Consider the following 17,696-nt stretch of genomic DNA (forward strand, 5'->3'; position numbering starts at 1 on the left):
GCAGAGGGTTCTGTGTCCAGACGTGACGTCGCGTGACGTTATGCTGCACACACCGCTGCAGGACTTCTTCCTGGCACTGGTGGTTCTCTTGAGTCTTCTTGTGCACCTAAAAGCAATGGAAGACAGAGGAACATCAGTTCAGTTATACACCCCAAAAATTCGACAAAACACAGAAAAATGAGCACAATCCCATGCCATCCTTGATGTTTACATTGAAGACACCCCACAGAAAGACTACGGACATGCAAGTATGCAACACTCACTACCCCTGGGCATAATGGATGAAAAGTAGGCAAAATAAGTGCAGGCCTCAGACACTGCCTCTCCTCAAAATGGCCCCTTACACCCCAGGCACATGTTGCCTGTACCAGCCAGCACTCAAGATGGCCACCACCACCACCCACATGGCCAGTCCACATCAACAGTACACCCCCAAAAAACAGAAAAACAGCCAGAAATCACCACAATCCAACGCCATCCATGATGTTTACATTAAAGAGAGTGAGACCACACCACAGGCACACTCAGTCCATGCACCACCCACCACCCCTGGGCAAAAGGCCACACCAGCAGCCCCCCAAAAACGACAAAAAACAATAAAATAAGCCCAATCCCAGCCCATCCATGGCCTCAATTATGTTTAAATTCAAGAAGACACCCCACAGAAAGACTAGGCCCATGCAACACTCACCACCCCTGGGCAAAGGGCCCCACCAGCAGGCCCAAAAAAACGACAAAAAACAATAAAATCAGCACAATCCCAGCCCATCCATGGCCTCAATGGTGTTTAAATTCAAGAAGACACCCCTCAGAAACACTAGGCCCATGCAACACTCACTACCCCTGGGCATAATGGATGAAAAGTAGGCAAAATAAGTGCAGGCCTCAGACACTGCCTCTCCTCAAAATGGCCCCTTACACCCCAGGCACATGTTGCCTGTACCAGCCAGCACTCAAGATGGCCACCACCACCACCCACATGGCCAGTCCACATCAACAGTACACCCCCAAAAAACAGAAAAACAGCCAGAAATCACCACAATCCAACGCCATCCATGATGTTTACATTAAAGAGAGTGAGAGTAGACCACACCACAGGCACACTCAGTCCATGCACCACCCACCACCCCTGGGCAAAAGGCCACACCAGCAGCCCCCCAAAAACGACAAAAAACAATAAAATAAGCACAATCCCAGCCCATCCATGGCCTCTATTATGTTTAAATTCAAGAAGACACCCCACAGAAAGACTAGGCCCATGCAACACTCACCACCCCTGGGCAAAGGGCCCCACCAGCAGGCCCAAAAAAACGACAAAAAACAATAAAATCAGCACAATCCCAGCCCATCCATGGCCTCAATGGTGTTTAAATTCAAGAAGACACCCCTCAGAAACACTAGGCCCATGCAACACTCACTACCCCTGGGCATAATGGATGAAAAGTAGGCAAAATAAGTGCAGGCCTCAGACACTGCCTCTCCTCAAAATGGCCCCTTCTTACACCCCAAGCACATGTTGCCTGTAGCAGCCAGCACTCAAGATGGCCACCACCACCACCCACATGACCAGTCCACATCAACAGTACACCCCCAAAAAACAGACAAACAGCCAGAAATCACCACAATCCAATGCCATCCATGATGTTTACATTAAAGAGAGTGAGACCACACCACAGGCACACTCAGTCCATGCACCACCCACCACCCCTGGGCAAAAGGCCACACCAGCAGCCCCCCAAAAACGACAAAAAACAATAAAATAAGCACAATCCCAGCCCATCCATGGCCTCTATTATGTTTAAATTCAAGAAGACACCCCACAGAAAGACTAGGCCCATGCAACACTCACCACCCCTGGGCAAAGGGCCCCACCAGCAGGCCCAAAAAAACGACAAAAAACAATAAAATCAGCACAATCCCAGCCCATCCATGGCCTCAATGGTGTTTAAATTCAAGAAGACACCCCTCAAAAACACACTAGGCCCATGCAACACTCACTACCCCTGGGCATAATGGATGAAAAGTAGGCAAAATAAGTGCAGGCCTCAGACACTGCCTCTCCTCAAAATGGCCCCTTACACCCCAAGCACATGTTGCCTGTAGCAGCCAGCACTCAAGATGGCCACCCACCACCACCACCCACATGGCCAGTCCACATCAACAGTACACCCCCAAAAAACAGAAAAACAGCCAGAAATCACCACAATCCAATGCCATCCATGATGTTTACATTAAAGAGAGTGAGACCACACCACAGGCACACTCAGTCCATGCACCACCCACCACCCCTGGGCAAAAGGCCACACCAGCAGCCCCCCAAAAACGACAAAAAACAATAAAATAAGCACAATCCCAGCCAATCCATGACATGAATTATGTTTAAATTCAAGAAGACACCCCACAGAAAGACTAGGCCCATGCAACACTCACCACCCCTGGGCAAAGGGCCCCACCAGCAGTCCCAAAAAAAGGACAAAAATCAGCACAATCCCAGCCCATCCATGGCCTAAATGGTGTTTAAATTCAACAAAACAGTTGTATCATGCACCCCTAACCAACCCTGGTCCTACTGGATACTGTGGCTACCCACAATATAATTTATGTAATGTTCTGAAAAAGTTCCAAAATTTTACTTGCAGCAACTGTAATGCCCCAAACAAACTTACTTGTGAAAGTTGATTTCTAATCCAAAAGTGATCCAAAGACAGTCAAAAAGGCCTCAAATCCAAATATCCAGCAGCACCCACAAAAAGTAATCCTTCCAGCTCCAGATCCAAATGAAAGTGACCAGGAGATGGACAAAGCACTGGGAGGAGCCTGCTGGACAGGAACAGGAAGTTGGAGACTGTGGGGCACTTCCTTCCTCCCCCTCCCCAAAATGGACTCCTTGCAAAAAAAAAAGGCCATGCAAATGTCAACCTGAGGAGTGATTCTGATAAAAATCATAATTTTCTGAAGGTTTATCCTTTTTGCTGGTGATTTTCTTGTGCGAAATTGCAAAATCTCTATTTCGCAAGTGCGAGATTGTTCCTTTCCGCCGCAACTACGTGTTCGCAATTGCGAACTCTCGCGAGGTGTGCTGTGCAAGGTGGCAAGCCGCGAGTACGTATTCGCGGGCGACAAACTCCCGCGGGAACACGCAGCAAGATCTAAAATGGCGCGTCACTCGCAAAGAAAAATAACTCGGCAAACGCTAAAATGACGGAAAGTGAACGCCGTGCACCACGCCGCGCGCCGCAACCAAGCAAAAAATCCGCCGCGAGCGGATTCACGGATTTTCGACAAATTCGCGAGCGTTCGCGGATTGCGGATTTGCCGAAAATCCGAAAAATCCGCGAGCGGAGCGGATTTTACGCCCATGCTTAATGGAGACCCAGAATGATCCAAGTGTCATTCACTGGCAACTTGTAACCCTGTTCGTGGAATGCAGTTATCTCCCCAAAAGTACCATAGAATCATGGGCCTGCTCCTCTGACTGCCACTGTGTGCCTGGATTCCACTTGAGGAAAGCCGCTATGAGCCGCCGGGGAGACTCCAGCTCCCATAAGCCCCTGCAGCAATCACTCATTAAAGTGCACACACGGCACAGGACACATGTGTGTAATGATGTGGTTACCCCACCCAAAAGAGGTAAGTACGCTATGGAGGATGATAAGTACTTTATTACAATAATACAGGAGAGCGCCAGGAATACGTCCGGAACGCTCGGCCATCGGCGCTGAATGCTCCTACAAAATGGCGGCTGCGCCCTACTTCATCGCGTAGCAGCGCGACGACTAGAGTGTGACGCTATATGTAACCCTTCTTTATATAACCAATAACAAAACATAAGAAGTCTCTCCCAGGTTAATGTTACTTCCCTTCACCCTGTTAATAGTCTCTGTGTTTGGCAGGCCTTACTACTGTTCTCCCTGCCCGTGTACGTCCTACCGGAGTGGAGGTGAAACTCTCTGAGCTGCTCTCAGCCGTGCTTGCCTGTCTCCTTTCCGATCCTCTAGGATTCTCTCTCTCAGGAGTCTCACACGTCTTTTCCCCCTGTACTTCTGCGATGGGGTTATCTCCTTCCTCATGCTCAACTCTCCTTCCTTCTACTCCTGAGTCTTCTTCTCCTCCACTCGATGCTACTCTGCCTGTATGTGAGCTTTGGCTCTCTCGTGCCCTCGATCTTTCTTCACAGGACCACTGCAATACCTTGTTGCATTTAGACATGCGATCTTGTGACCACTGTGTTAATCAGTGCTTCCTCCATCACTAATGCTCAGCTGAGGTAATCAGCTACCTTATTCTTAGTTCCTGGGATGTACTCGACATCATATCTGTAGTCTAACAATTTCAGAGTCATCTTGGCGATGTGAGGTGTAGCACTTGCATGACCTCTGTATGTGAGTACTTTGACCAGGGGCTTGTGGTCTGTTTTGAGCTGGAACCTCGTGCCCCAGATGAATTGGCGGAATTTCCCCATGGCCCATACCACTGCTAGCATTTTCTTTTCAATCACACTGAATTTCTGTTCTGTTGGTGATAGAGACCTGGACACAAAGCTAATGGTCGCCATCTCTCCATTCTTCCTTTCTTGCATGAGGACAATATCAACCCAAGGCAAGGATGCAGTTTTCTATGAATAAACGTCTGTTTCCGGGTGTAGCCATAAGAGACACTACTGCTGACATCTAGAGGTCTCTACAGGCTGATGCTTTGCCCAGCAGCTGACATGCATCTTTGCGAGTTCATGGCCGTGATGGAGTACTACACTCTCACCCACCAGGTGATGAGGTTGGATCATCCAGTAAGGGGATTCTTTGCAGAACATACACATACACCCTATACATGTAAGTTAGGGTCTACATACTAGCATTATGCCAGATTGGTAAAGTAATTCATATACTTGCATATATACGTTGTTTCAGCATGATGGAACTTTTTTTCTTGTTCGCTGTCCTAATACTACTAGGTGTATTCTGAGCATATTTCTCTGAGAACAAGAGAGCATGAGTGTGTGATTGAATGATTATAGATCTGTCATCATGGTTCCTGAGGGAGCAGAGTTGTCATATTCATTAATAGCTAGAACTGTTTTAAAACTACTTGTACCTCGGCACTCCAATCTTGGTATCATATGAGCATTCGCTATCTAGGGAGTCAATTCCCAATCCTGACCTGTTTAGAGTGCCCTGATTACTGATCTATTGGGCAAACATTACCTAAGTCTATCTGTAGAAAGAGAACATCAAATATTTGTCTTCTGGTAGACTGTAAGCGTCCTTAAAGCAATAACAATGTGCCATTGTGACAGCCTGCAGATTGATGACATCTGAGGCCAAACAGAAGCTGAGCCAGTGCCTTGAGGTCAGCTCCATATGACACGATATTTTATTAAAATTTTCTGTGAAGCCTCGTGGTGCAAAAAACAACCTTGGAGTAACCTGCAGCCATTATCACCAGGGTGGACAACACCAGATGACTACCAAAAGAAAATCCAAAAACTGCTCCAATTTAGAAAATAATTGGAGACATGTATCTTTAAAGAATCCTGCATCACAAAGTATCAACAGTACATCTATGCCGCGGGAATACAGCTTCCTTCCCTCATGGACTGTATGTTTGCATTGGACCCTATACAGTTCTCTGCTCTCTTTTGATTAGGTTTGCTCTATACAAATCACTCATTCACACATAAATATTCATCTCAAGGAGCTTCAGGCACCTTGCTATTGGACGGAATTTGTGCATTGCAGTGAGGAGAAATTATTACAACAGTGGGGCTTCAGTCAATGATTATAGTGATCACATCTAGCCATGGCATGCATTTGTGCAAACAAATACATTACATCATAGAATAGGCTGGAATGTGGTTTGATTCTATTAGAAGGGGTAATAGTCTTGCTTAGAGGTATTCTAAATTGAAGAAGGAAAAGGTTCTATGATTGATGGGTGTTGAGTAGCCATTCCACTGTATTAGTACGGAGGACTAGGAAAGACAGCGGATTGGGTTGAAAATAGATTTTGAATCTGACTCTCATGGGGTTCACGTCAGTGCACGCTTTGCACATGGGGATGTTTGTGAGGTGGGTGTTGTGCCAGAGAAGGTCCTGTTTTCTTCTTTCTGGTAGTAGCTAGGAGGTTGGTCTTTTCAGAATTGTTTAGGTTAGGGACAGTAAAGTCTGGTCACAATTTTTTGCGGATTATCCTTGCTGTGTTTTAAGACTTTACATACTAAGGCACTGCTGTTCATTGCCTAGAGTATGTGTTCTGACCATTAAAACATGTAGATATTGGCGGATCCCTGCTTGCTGTATTTTCTTTTTCTCTAAGGCTTTGGTATTTGGTGCGGAAATAAACCCATGGGATGAAACTTTAGATGTCAACTGTAGACTGCAACATATAGTGTGCCATCTACTGGTGTTACAAATGAAACATGGCTTCAAGCATACCATTGTAGCCTGGCTAAAGCAGTGTAAAACCTGCAGTGTGACCTGGTAAAATAACAATTTTTAATAGGAAAAAAAAACACCCTCTAAGTATCAATAAGTCACCCTGTGGAAGCCTTGTAGCTCACAAGGTAGTGTGCCCTGTATTTGAAAGTGGTACATGTATAACATTATTGTTACAATGTCCCTTCACTGAGAAGCCCCTAAAAGCTATAATCACAATAGCAGGTCTATTTTTCCCCTGAATCAGAATACAGCTTAAAATAAACAACAATTTTTAATATTTACTAAATTCCAATTCAAATTAACAATAAATACGAAGAACAAGTAACTTTTTCAAAGTCACCTTTTTCCAGTCTAACGTTCCAGTAGACTATTTCGCATTTGCTCTCTTGCTTTTCCCTTCCTGAACTTGGCATAAATAAGGTGGTAACTAGGTGTGAAGGATAAGTGAAATTCCTCCTAGGACCACCGAATAGGTTGACCTGAATTTACAGAAACTACTCTTCTGAAATCCACTCCTCATAATATGTAGAGTGGGAACTGTTGGCACCCTGTTGCTCAGGGCTGTTATATCCTGCTTGACAAGTCTTTTTAGAAAGTGCGTCGACATGACATGTTTCGGAGTGTAAGAACTCCTTCTTCAGGATGAGGGAATGCACAACTCTCCCCACCTTACTCACATGTAGTGTAGATGTCAAAGTGAATTCTACAAAAATTCTATATAAAAAAATATAAGTGTAATGTTCCTAATAGTGTTTATATTATAATAGTCTGTTGCGCCCAATTGGCGATATTAGAACAAGACTTATATGCTAAGGCAGGATGGCCTCATGAGCCCTGCGTGATATTGGGGGTTGTCTTCCGGCTCAATGCGGCAACGGTTTCAGCAAGACTCAATAGGCTGCCTTCCCCTCAACGCGGCTCCGAAGTAATCTACTTTATAGTTGGCCTTAAATCATACCTAGGTACTTTCAGTCTCATGTGACCACTGACCACAATTACCACTTTGCACTTTTTGGAGCAATTTTCTACTAATTATTTCTAAAAATCGTATCTCCCTTTCCCCTTATTGGACATTAGTCAATTTTTTCTCATTTTGTACATTACATTTCTTTCTATATTTTAGAAATTGGAGTTAGATTTTCATCCCATTGTGTTTTTGACTTTTAACTGTTTGGTAATCCTATTGGAAATTGCTTGTGAGGGTATCAAGGAGCTAGAGTTGCTAGCTGATTTGACGCCCTGGTAAATTGAACAGCTATGTCTTGAGTAGTTTTTTCAATTCACAGAGTGCCCTATCAACTTTCAATGGTACTTTCTGTGCCTACCATGGTGACCACGGGTAACGGGGAATCAGGGTTCGATTCCAGAGAGGGAGCCTGAGAAACAGCTACCACATCCAAGGAAGGCAGCAGGAGGCCAAATTACCCACTCCCGACTCGGGGAGGTAGTGATGAAAAATAACAATACAAGATTCTTTCGAGGCCCTGTAATTGGAATGAGTACACCTTCAATCCTTTAACGAGGATCCTTTGGAGGGCAAGTCTGGAGCCAGCAGCTGTGGTAATTCCTGCTCCAGTAGCATATATTAAAGATGCTGCAGTTAAAAAGCTTCTATTTGGTTCTTGGGATCCAGCTGGCGGTCTGCCACGAGGCGACCTACCGCCTGTCCCAGCACCTGCCTCTCTGGACCCCCTTGAAGCACTTGACAGAGTGTCCTGGGGGTCCGAAGCATTAACTTTGAAAACATTTGAGTGTTTAAAGCAGGTCTATTGCCTGAATACTTCAGCTAGGAATAATGGACTATGACTCCGGTTCTATATTGTTGGTTTTCGGAACTGGGGCCATGATAGGAATGGCCGGGGGCATTCATAATGTGCTGCTAGATGTGAAATGCTTAGACCGGCCTAAGACGAACCAAAGCGAAAGCATTTGCCAAGAATGTTTTGATTGAGCAAAAACGAAAGTAGGAGGTTCGAAGACGATCAGATACCGTCGTAGTTTCAACCATAAACGATGCCGACTAGCGATTCGGCGGCGTTATTCCCATGACCCGCCGATCAGCTTCTGGGAAACCAAAGTCTTTGGGTTCCGGGGGAGTATTGTTGCACAGCTGAAACTTTAGGGATTTGACAGAAGGGCACCACTAGGAGTGGAGCCTGTGGCCTAATTTGACTCAACATAGGAAACCTCACCCACTCCGGACACAGAAAGGATTGACAAATTGAACCTGCTGAAGGATCATTAACTGCGTAGCGGGTCGGGTGATCCGATGGCACCAACTCGAAGCCCTTGGCTGTCTCCTGCAAGCACACACCGTAGGAAGAGGGCCTGGCCCTGCCCTAGTGTGCCCCGGACGGCAGACCGGTCTGTGGCTGCATGGGGCCTTCGGGTAAAAACTGGGCCTTCGGGTGACCTCTTCCACTGGGGAGTACCTGACCGATGTGTGAGGGAACAGGCACAGGGGGCGGCCGCATTCCCTTTCCCTCTCTGGGATGGGCATGGCAGTAGGCCCTCCCGGAGCAGAACCTAAGCTCACCCGGCACGAACCCCGGAGTGGGGGGAAACTTAATGAGAGTGCATCCCTGGACTGGTACCATCCCCCCTCAAAAAGCCCTGCCGCCGGCTGGGCCCTCCCTTGCCCAAGTTCCGGCCCAACCGGGATCAGGGCGACCAAGGAAGGGCCCTTCTCACGTGACAGGGTGGCCTGGAAGAGAAGGGGCCAAGGGCCTGCGAGGGGACCCCAGCTCCTCCCATGAGGAGTGTGGGATGGGGAGCCACCTGGCTCTTCCATTCCATTGTCCCCGACCCGGGCGAGGGCGGGGTGGGCTGATAATCAACAACCCTCTGGCATGGCTCTGGCAACGCCCGGTGACTGATGGCTGATGTGCAGGTGGTGTGATCCTCCCTCATTACCAGGTACCCTGTTCGACCCGGTCTGATGCAGCTGGGCCGAGGGATTTGAAGACTTGCGCGGTCCCTCATGGTTAAACCGGGAGGGACCAGCGGCTGTGGGGCTGCCTGCTCCTGTCGCACCTGGAGCCCCCTTCCTCACCCGTGGATGGGTGGGTGAGGGGAACTCCAGGGCTGAGCGCCTGGTAAAAAAATTTCTCCCAACGGTGCAGTCTGGCTCCCAGAAGGGAAGCCTTTAACGCGGCGTCCCAGCTAGCTCACTGCATCGGGTGGTGGATGGACCGCCTTGCCTTCCTCCCACCTCCCCTGCGCCCACAGGTGGGTGAACATTTTCAAAAAGTTGCCTGTGACTCTTGGCGGTGGATCATTCGGCTTGTGTGTTGATGAAGAATGCAGCTGGCTGCAAGAATTAGTGTGAATTGCAGAACACATTTATCATCGCCACTTCAAACGCACCTATTCGCCCTGGGTTTCTCCCAGGTCTACGCCTGTCTGAGAGTCACTCAACTGTCAATCACCCTGGGGCTTTCCCAGGATGCGCCACTGCCCTTTGTCCCCCTACAAGGCGGGACCCCCCCAATTGCACATGGCAGGGTCACTCACCGGTACCTGCCATGGAGGTACACACCCCGGCGTGCCAAGCCCTGCAACCTCGCCTCAGCGCGGAGGCGGGGTCCGGGGTCTGATCTGCCCTGGGCCTGTCCCGGGATGCCTGGCTGCATGTCACACTAGGCTGTCTGTCATGTCCCACCGGCTGCCCACACGCATGTGCCTCAGGAGCCCACCTCCCCGACCGGCTTCTCGGGCATGACGAACTTTCTCCAGATCCCTCCTTGCTCCTGCAAGGGCCTGGCCTCCCCTGCAGCTCTCCCCAATGCTTCAGCTTTTTTTTTCAGACTACGACCTTAGATCAGACATGGCGACCTGCTGAATTTAAGCATGATACTAAGGAAAATACACTAACCAGGAATCCCCCTGTAATGGCGAGTAAAAAGGGAAGAGCCCAGCGCCGAATCCCCACGGAAAATGGGAAATGTTGCATACAGAAGACCAACTCCCCGGCGTCGCTCAGGGAGCTCAAGTCCTTCTGATTGAGGATCAGCTCGCGGACGGTGTTAGGCCAGAACCGGGACCCAGCACATCGGGATTCGGTCTTCTCAGAGTCTGGTTGCTTGGGAATGCAGCTCAAAGTGGGTGGTAAACTCCATCTAAGGCTAAATACGGGTGCAAGACTGATAGGCAACAAGTACCGTATGGGAAAGTTGAAAAGAACTTTGAAGAGAGAGTTCAATAGGGTGTGAGACCGTTGAGAGGTAAATAGGTATGGTCCTTGCCATCCGCCCAGAGGATTCAACATGGCAGGAAGGTCAGTGGCCCGGGAGTTCCGGATCCCCTCCACAGGACCGGTGCTCAGGCCTTAACCCGCCCCCACACGGTGCATTTCCTCCATGGTGATGTGTCGCAATCGTCTCCAGGTCGGCTGGAAAGTCTTTGGGGTGGCAGGTGACCCTCTGCTCTGGCAGAGCATGTTACTGCCCCCATGTCAGCCGCTTTGCCGTGTCCATGGGGCCAAGGGAGATTCGACTGCCTCTGCGCCCTCCCCCGGGCACCTGCCTAAGTCCTCCCCTAGGGGCACCCAGGGGCGAGAAAGGGGACTGGGCCCCCTGCTCCCGGCCCGACTGTTAACTGGGGCAGACTGTTCTCAGTGCAGCCCGACCACATCGCACTGCCGAGTGAGGAGGCCCATGCCAGGTGCCAGTGTTCTACAGCGATGTTGGTTACCCACCCGATCGGTCTTGAAATAAGGACCAAGGAGTCTAACACGTGCATGAGTTGGACGGTCGAGCGAAACCCTGTGGTGCAAAAAAGATGAGGGCCAGCACTTTCCAGCTGAGGTAGGATCATGCCACGCTTCCAGTGGCGGGCACGCCACTGGCCCATCTTGCCCACTCCGTCGGGAAGGTGGAGCATGAGTGTGCATGATAGGACCCGAAAGATAGTCTACTATGCCTGGGCAGGGCGAAGCCAGAGAAACTCTGGTGGAGGTCCCTAATTTTAATTTCTAATTTCTAGGTTTGGTGAAGCGCAACAGCTACCCCAGCAATGGGGCGTCCCGGCGCTGAGAGACAGACTCACACCTACAAGGCGGGGGGAGGGAAGATGAATGTTAGGAATTAACATTGGCAAGTGTGCGTCATTCCGGTTTGTGCATTTGTATTTGACCCCTTAGCGCCTAAACCCGTACTTTCCTGACGCTCCCTAAGGGGGATAAGGAGGAGCTGGGCCCTCCCATCATTGCTTGGCTTACTTTCTGTGACCACGCCCCCTTCCCACTTCCTGGTTCCTGTTCGAGTTGTTGTGCTGCCGTCTAGAGCTCTGCTGGGCTCTGTCTTCTAGTCGCCTGATACCAGACTCTCCTGACCCTCTGCTGCTCGCTTTTCTGCCCTGTGAGTGTGCGTGTGGTGTCTGGTTGTGAAGGCGGTATTCTTTTCCGCTTCGTTTTCAGTGAACGCGACGCCCTGCTATTCCTCACGCATTTTGCGGGCGTTATCGGTTCACTCTTTGCTATATACTGGTTTTGCTACCACTGTTACCTCTTTGGTTTGCTCCTTTACTTAAGTGGTTTTTCCTCTTGAGAGTGAGCGCTCCGCCCTATCCTCCTAGGGGCCGGGTGTCTCACCTCCTGAGTGGGTGCTGCTCCGCTGTACTCGCCCCCTGTGCAGCCGGTTGGTGCCCCTCACTCCTTTTCTGTTTTGTGTTTGTTTTGTGTGGTGTTTTGGTGTTACTGCTCCGCTGGCCTGATCCTCTTTGGTCAGCCGGCCAGTTCACCTCACCTGCCCTTCCCATTTACGTTGCGTCAGAGGTGGGTTGAGTCCCTCGTGAGTCCTGTTGGACCCCTTCCCTGATTGCCTGGACTCATCGTTGACGCTGGCCCGATCTACATTTGGGGTAAGAACCAAGAGTGATCACACTTGTCAATGTTTTAGGGTGTTTCATGTAAGCATAGGGATTGTGTTTATTCCTAACTTGATCTTTGTTTCCTAGCCTGGACCACCCCTCCCGGAGACGCCTTATCTACTATTCTGTTACCCCACGTATGAGGAGAGTGGTGGACACTCCTTGGGTAAATTCCCTCATACTTTTAGGATACAGCAGATAGGAGTGTGGTCTACCTTGTTAGCGCATTCCTGCTGCTGTGTCTTGGAGGTGTGGGGATTTGTCTTCGCTCCCGTGGAAGTTGGCTCTTCCCTTAACAGAAAGCCAAGCCCACGAATTTTCCTTCCCCTGAGCGAGGATGAATTCCGACACATCTATGGAGGCGTCAGGCTCTGTCCCACAGAACCTTTCCATGGAAGACTTGATGGCAGCTTTTGTGGCCCTACAGACAGAAGTAGGAAGATTAGGTATAGAAAATCAGAGGCTAGTTACGGAAGTCCATCAATTGAGAACAGGCACCATCCCTAAAGTCCGCAAAAGTTATATCCAGCCTGCCAAATTTACACTTTCCCCAACAGAACAAGACCCACAAGCTAGCACTGATCCTCAGGCTTCCCCTGTGCAAGTCACGGTAAACACCCCTAACCCTGTGCCCCTAGCCATGCCCGAAAGGTTTACAGGGGATAGCTCTAAATACGAAGTTTTCATGAACCAGTGCCAACTCCAGTTCTTGTGCAAAGCCGCGTCCTTTCTGGACGATTCTGCCAAGGTAGCGTTTATCATATCCTATCTAGTCGGGAATGCGGCAGAATGGGCGGTGCCACTGGTACGGAACAACGATCCCCTGTTATATGACCTGAACCTATTCAAAGGAAAAATGAGAAGCCTTTTTGCTAAGCACGCCTACATGCAAGCCAGTGACACTGAGTTACTAAACCTTCGACAAGGGTCGAAGGATTTGCTCTCGTACATAACGCAGTTTAATCGCCTAGTAGCCGAAACCCACTGGCCTGAAGACAAGAGAACTTCCTTGTTTTACAGGGGGTTGGGTGAAGAACTTAAAGACCTACTCTCCCAGATAGTAGATCCACCAGAGGATTGTGCTTCCTTTATTGACCTGGTTGTTAAATTAGACCATAGATTGCATGAGCGAAAAGGAGAAAGGCCTCGCACTGTTGGGCCCAAAATGGTTTTCCACAGAACTGAGAAACCCATAACCAGAGACACCCCTGAGCCCATGCAAATAGGGGGAATACGCGGGCCTCTATCCTCGGAGGAAAAAGAGAAAAGAAGGAAGCTCAATCTGTGTCTATACTGTGGCAAGGGAGGGCACTTTGCTCGAGAATGTCCTGTGCGTCCAAAAAATCCAAGGCAATCAGTAAGCAGTCTTACTAGTTCGGAAAACTCGAAAGCTTGAGGAACAGAGAGATCGATTCCTTAAGCTCCAAACCTCCACAGATCTCCTCTAAACCCGTCCTAATGATTAAACATTTCATTGTACCTATTACTCTCACTTATTTAGAGAACAAACCATACACCATGTCAGTTCTCTTAGATTCCGGTGCTACCGGTAATTTTTTTGACATCCACCTAGCCAAACAATTGGGGCTTGCCTTTGTGGCTAAGCCTCAGCCTGAAGCCATCTGGGCCGTAGACGGTTCAGAATTATCCTCTGGAATGATTAGTTACCAAACATCTCCACTGACCATTGTGTTCAATAACGGACATTCTGAGTCCCTTGTATTTGACCTGATCGATGCTCCCAATTTTGGTGTTATCTTGGGTGTCCCTTGGTTGCAGATTCACAACCCTGCGATTGATTGGGAAAAACGAACGGTTACATTGGGTTCTTCTTTCTGTAGGAAACACTGCTACCAAGAAGCCCAGGAATCAGATTTGCCACTATGTTGTGCAGTACAAGCAGGGGTGGATGCATGCTTACCTGACCAGTATGCCGAATTCTCTAACGTATTCAGTGAGCAGGAAGCCACCAAATTACCTCCACACAGGAGTTATGATTGCAGGATTGACCTGATACCCGGTGCTGACTTACCCTGCAGTCGCATTTATGCCTTGACTCCCTCAGAAAACGACTATCTAAAAAATTATCTGGAGGAAATGCTTGCTAAAGGCTTCATCCGTCCTTCCTCGTCGCCTGTTTCTTCCCCTTTGTTTTTTATTGATAAGAAGGAAGGAGGGCTCAGGGCATGCCTGGATTATAGAGCCCTGAACAAAATCACCATAAAGAACAAGTATCCCCTTCCTCTTATACCTGTCCTTCTAGACCAGATAAAAGGGGCGAAAATATTCACTAAAATCGATCTCAGGGGTGCCTACCACTTGATCAGGATAAAACCGGGCGACGAGTGGAAAACTGCCTTTCGAACAAAATATGGTCTCTATGAATATTGTGTAATGCCGTTCGGGTTATGCAATGCCCCGGCGGCATTCCAATATTTTATTAACGACATTCTGAGGGAGTACATCGATGTTTTCGTTATAGTTTATATCGATGACATACTTATATTCTCTCACAACGAAGCAGAGCACATAGAGCATGTCCGGAAAATCTTACAGAAGTTGCAGGAGAACCAGTTATATGCCAAACTGGACAAGAGCACCTTTCATACCTCTGAAGTTGATTTCTTGGGTTTCACCATCAAACCTGGGGGCCTTCAGATGGACCCTAAAAAGGTAGAGGCATTGACACTGTGGAAAAGCCCCACTTCAGTTCGAGAAATACAATCCTTTCTAGGATTCGCCAATTTTTATCGGCGCTTTATCGATCGGTTTTCTGACACAGTTTCCCCCATCACAAGACTGTTGAAAAAAGGTGTACCGTTTGTTTGGACATTGGAGGCAGAACAAGCATTTTGTGCCTTAAAAGAGAAGTTCACTTCTGCTCCTATTCTCCGTCACGCAGACAACTCTCAACCTTTTTATGTGGAGGCTGACGCATCACAATATGCTGTCGGAGGGATTCTATCCCAGCGAGACACAAATACAGGTCAAATGCACCCCATAGCTTATTTTTCCAAGACCTTGCTGCCTGCTGAAAGAAACTACACCATAGGGGAGCGTGAACTGTTGGCCATCAAATTGTCCTTCCAAGAATGGCGACATCATTTGTTAGGGTCTCCTCATGTGGTCACCATTTATTCGGATCATAAAAATCTGCAATTTTTCAAATCCGCCAGAGCACTCACGCCCAGACAAATGAGGTGGTTATTGTTTTTTAGTGAATATGATTTTGTGATCACTTACAGGCCCGGCACACAACAAGGGAAAGCAGATGCGTTATCCCGGCTAGGACTAGCTGACCAATCCAACAGAGAACAACCTCTTCCCATCATCCCAGAAAATAAGATACTTGGGGTGGGAGAGAAAGATCACACACTTCTAGAAGACCTCAAAAGCCTACTATCCACCATCCCATCGGATGAATGGTTACAAAATCCTCTTCACACCATCAAGGAAGGGATTTATTACCATGAGAACAAGATGTTTGTTCCTGCTTCACCTTTGAGACAAAAGATCATTGTATGGTGTCATAGTAGCCCTTTGGCCGGCCATACAGGTGGGCGGAAGACTCTTGAGTTATGTCGCCGATGGTTTTGGTGGGAGTCATTGTCTCAAGACGTCTGGGAATATGTACACGCTTGCGCCATATGCGCCCGCCAAAAGGCTTCACATTGTGCTCCTACAGGGCTGTTAAAGCATATAGCCATACCCCCAGCACCCTGGCATACTATCAGTATGGACTTTATGACTGATTTACCACCGTGTCAGGGCTATACCACCATTTACGTAGTCGTAGATCTCTTGTCTAAAATGAGTCATTTCATCCCTCTAAAGAAAGTGCCTTCCTCTAAAGAACTGGTGGCTGTTTTCTTGGACTCTGTGGTGAAACTACATGGGTTGCCCACAGTTATCATTTCCGACCGCGGTCCCCAATTTGTCTCTAAGTTCTGGAGAGGAATGTGTGAGGTGTTGGGAATTGATCACAGGCTTTCTACCACATATCACCCTCAAACAGATGGGCAAACCGAAAGAACCAACCAAACTTTAGAACAGTTTCTGAGGTGTTTGTTAACTACTATTCCATCTACCTGGGTTCAAGCACTCCCTTTAGCTGAATTTGCTTATAATAATTCCAGTCATGCAGCCACCAAGGTCTCTCCCTTTTACTTTGTTCAAGCCCAACACCCTAGAATGCTCCCCATTGTGTTACCCCCTGATGACACAGTACCCGCTTTAGAGGAACAACATGCCCGCATACAGAGCACATGGGAAGCAGCCAAGACAGAGCTAGAAAAGGCTAAAGAAGCAATGAAGAGACAAGCAGATAAACATCGTAGAACGGAACCAGTATACGTGATAGGAGAGAAGGTGTGGCTGTCCACAAAAAACCTTAGAATGGAAGGGTCAAAAAAGTTCCAACCCCGCTTCATAGGACCCTACCCAATAGAGAAAATTCTCTCTCCTGTCACACTTAAACTCCAGCTCCCCCCATGTATGAAGATCCATCCTGTGTTCCACAGTTCCTTGATCAAAAAATACATACCTTCCCTTGTCCCTGAAATCCCTCCCCCTCCAGTACAGATAGACGGAGAAACAGAATATGAAGTCAGCAAAATATTGAACTCCAGACGAATCCGAGGCAAACTCCAGTACTTCATTGATTGGGTGGGATATCCCCCGGAAGAAAGGTCTTGGGAACCTGCTGAAAACATACATGCAGTGCGGTTGATCCGACAGTTCCACAGATTGCACCCCACAAAGCCAGGTCCTGTGAATAGATCTTTAAGGAGGGGTACTGTTAGGAATTAACATTGGCAAGTGTGCGTCATTCCGGTTTGTGCATTTGTATTTGACCCCTTAGCGCCTAAACCCGTACTTTCCTGACGCTCCCTAAGGGGGATAAGGAGGAGCTGGGCCCTCCCATCATTGCTTGGCTTACTTTCTGTGACCACGCCCCCTTCCCACTTCCTGGTTCCTGTTCGAGTTGTTGTGCTGCCGTCTAGAGCTCTGCTGGGCTCTGTCTTCTAGTCGCCTGATACCAGACTCTCCTGACCCTCTGCTGCTCGCTTTTCTGCCCTGTGAGTGTGCGTGTGGTGTCTGGTTGTGAAGGCGGTATTCTTTTCCGCTTCGTTTTCAGTGAACGCGACGCCCTGCTATTCCTCACGCATTTTGCGGGCGTTATCGGTTCACTCTTTGCTATATACTGGTTTTGCTACCACTGTTACCTCTTTGGTTTGCTCCTTTACTTAAGTGGTTTTTCCTCTTGAGAGTGAGCGCTCCGCCCTATCCTCCTAGGGGCCGGGTGTCTCACCTCCTGAGTGGGTGCTGCTCCGCTGTACTCGCCCCCTGTGCAGCCGGTTGGTGCCCCTCACTCCTTTTCTGTTTTGTGTTTGT

The 17,696-nt window shown here is 48.4% G+C and overlaps 1 pseudogene; it reads left to right on the forward strand.

Moving 5' to 3' along the window:
* Positions 1-9,692: 9,692 nt before the first annotated feature.
* Positions 9,693-9,846, forward strand: LOC144820911 (5.8S ribosomal RNA; annotated as a pseudogene).
* Positions 9,847-17,696: the final 7,850 nt, after the last annotated feature.

This window comes from Lissotriton helveticus, chromosome 2_1, assembly GCF_964261635.1.
Source record: "Lissotriton helveticus chromosome 2_1, aLisHel1.1, whole genome shotgun sequence".
NCBI classification, from domain to species: Eukaryota; Metazoa; Chordata; class Amphibia; order Caudata; family Salamandridae; genus Lissotriton; species Lissotriton helveticus.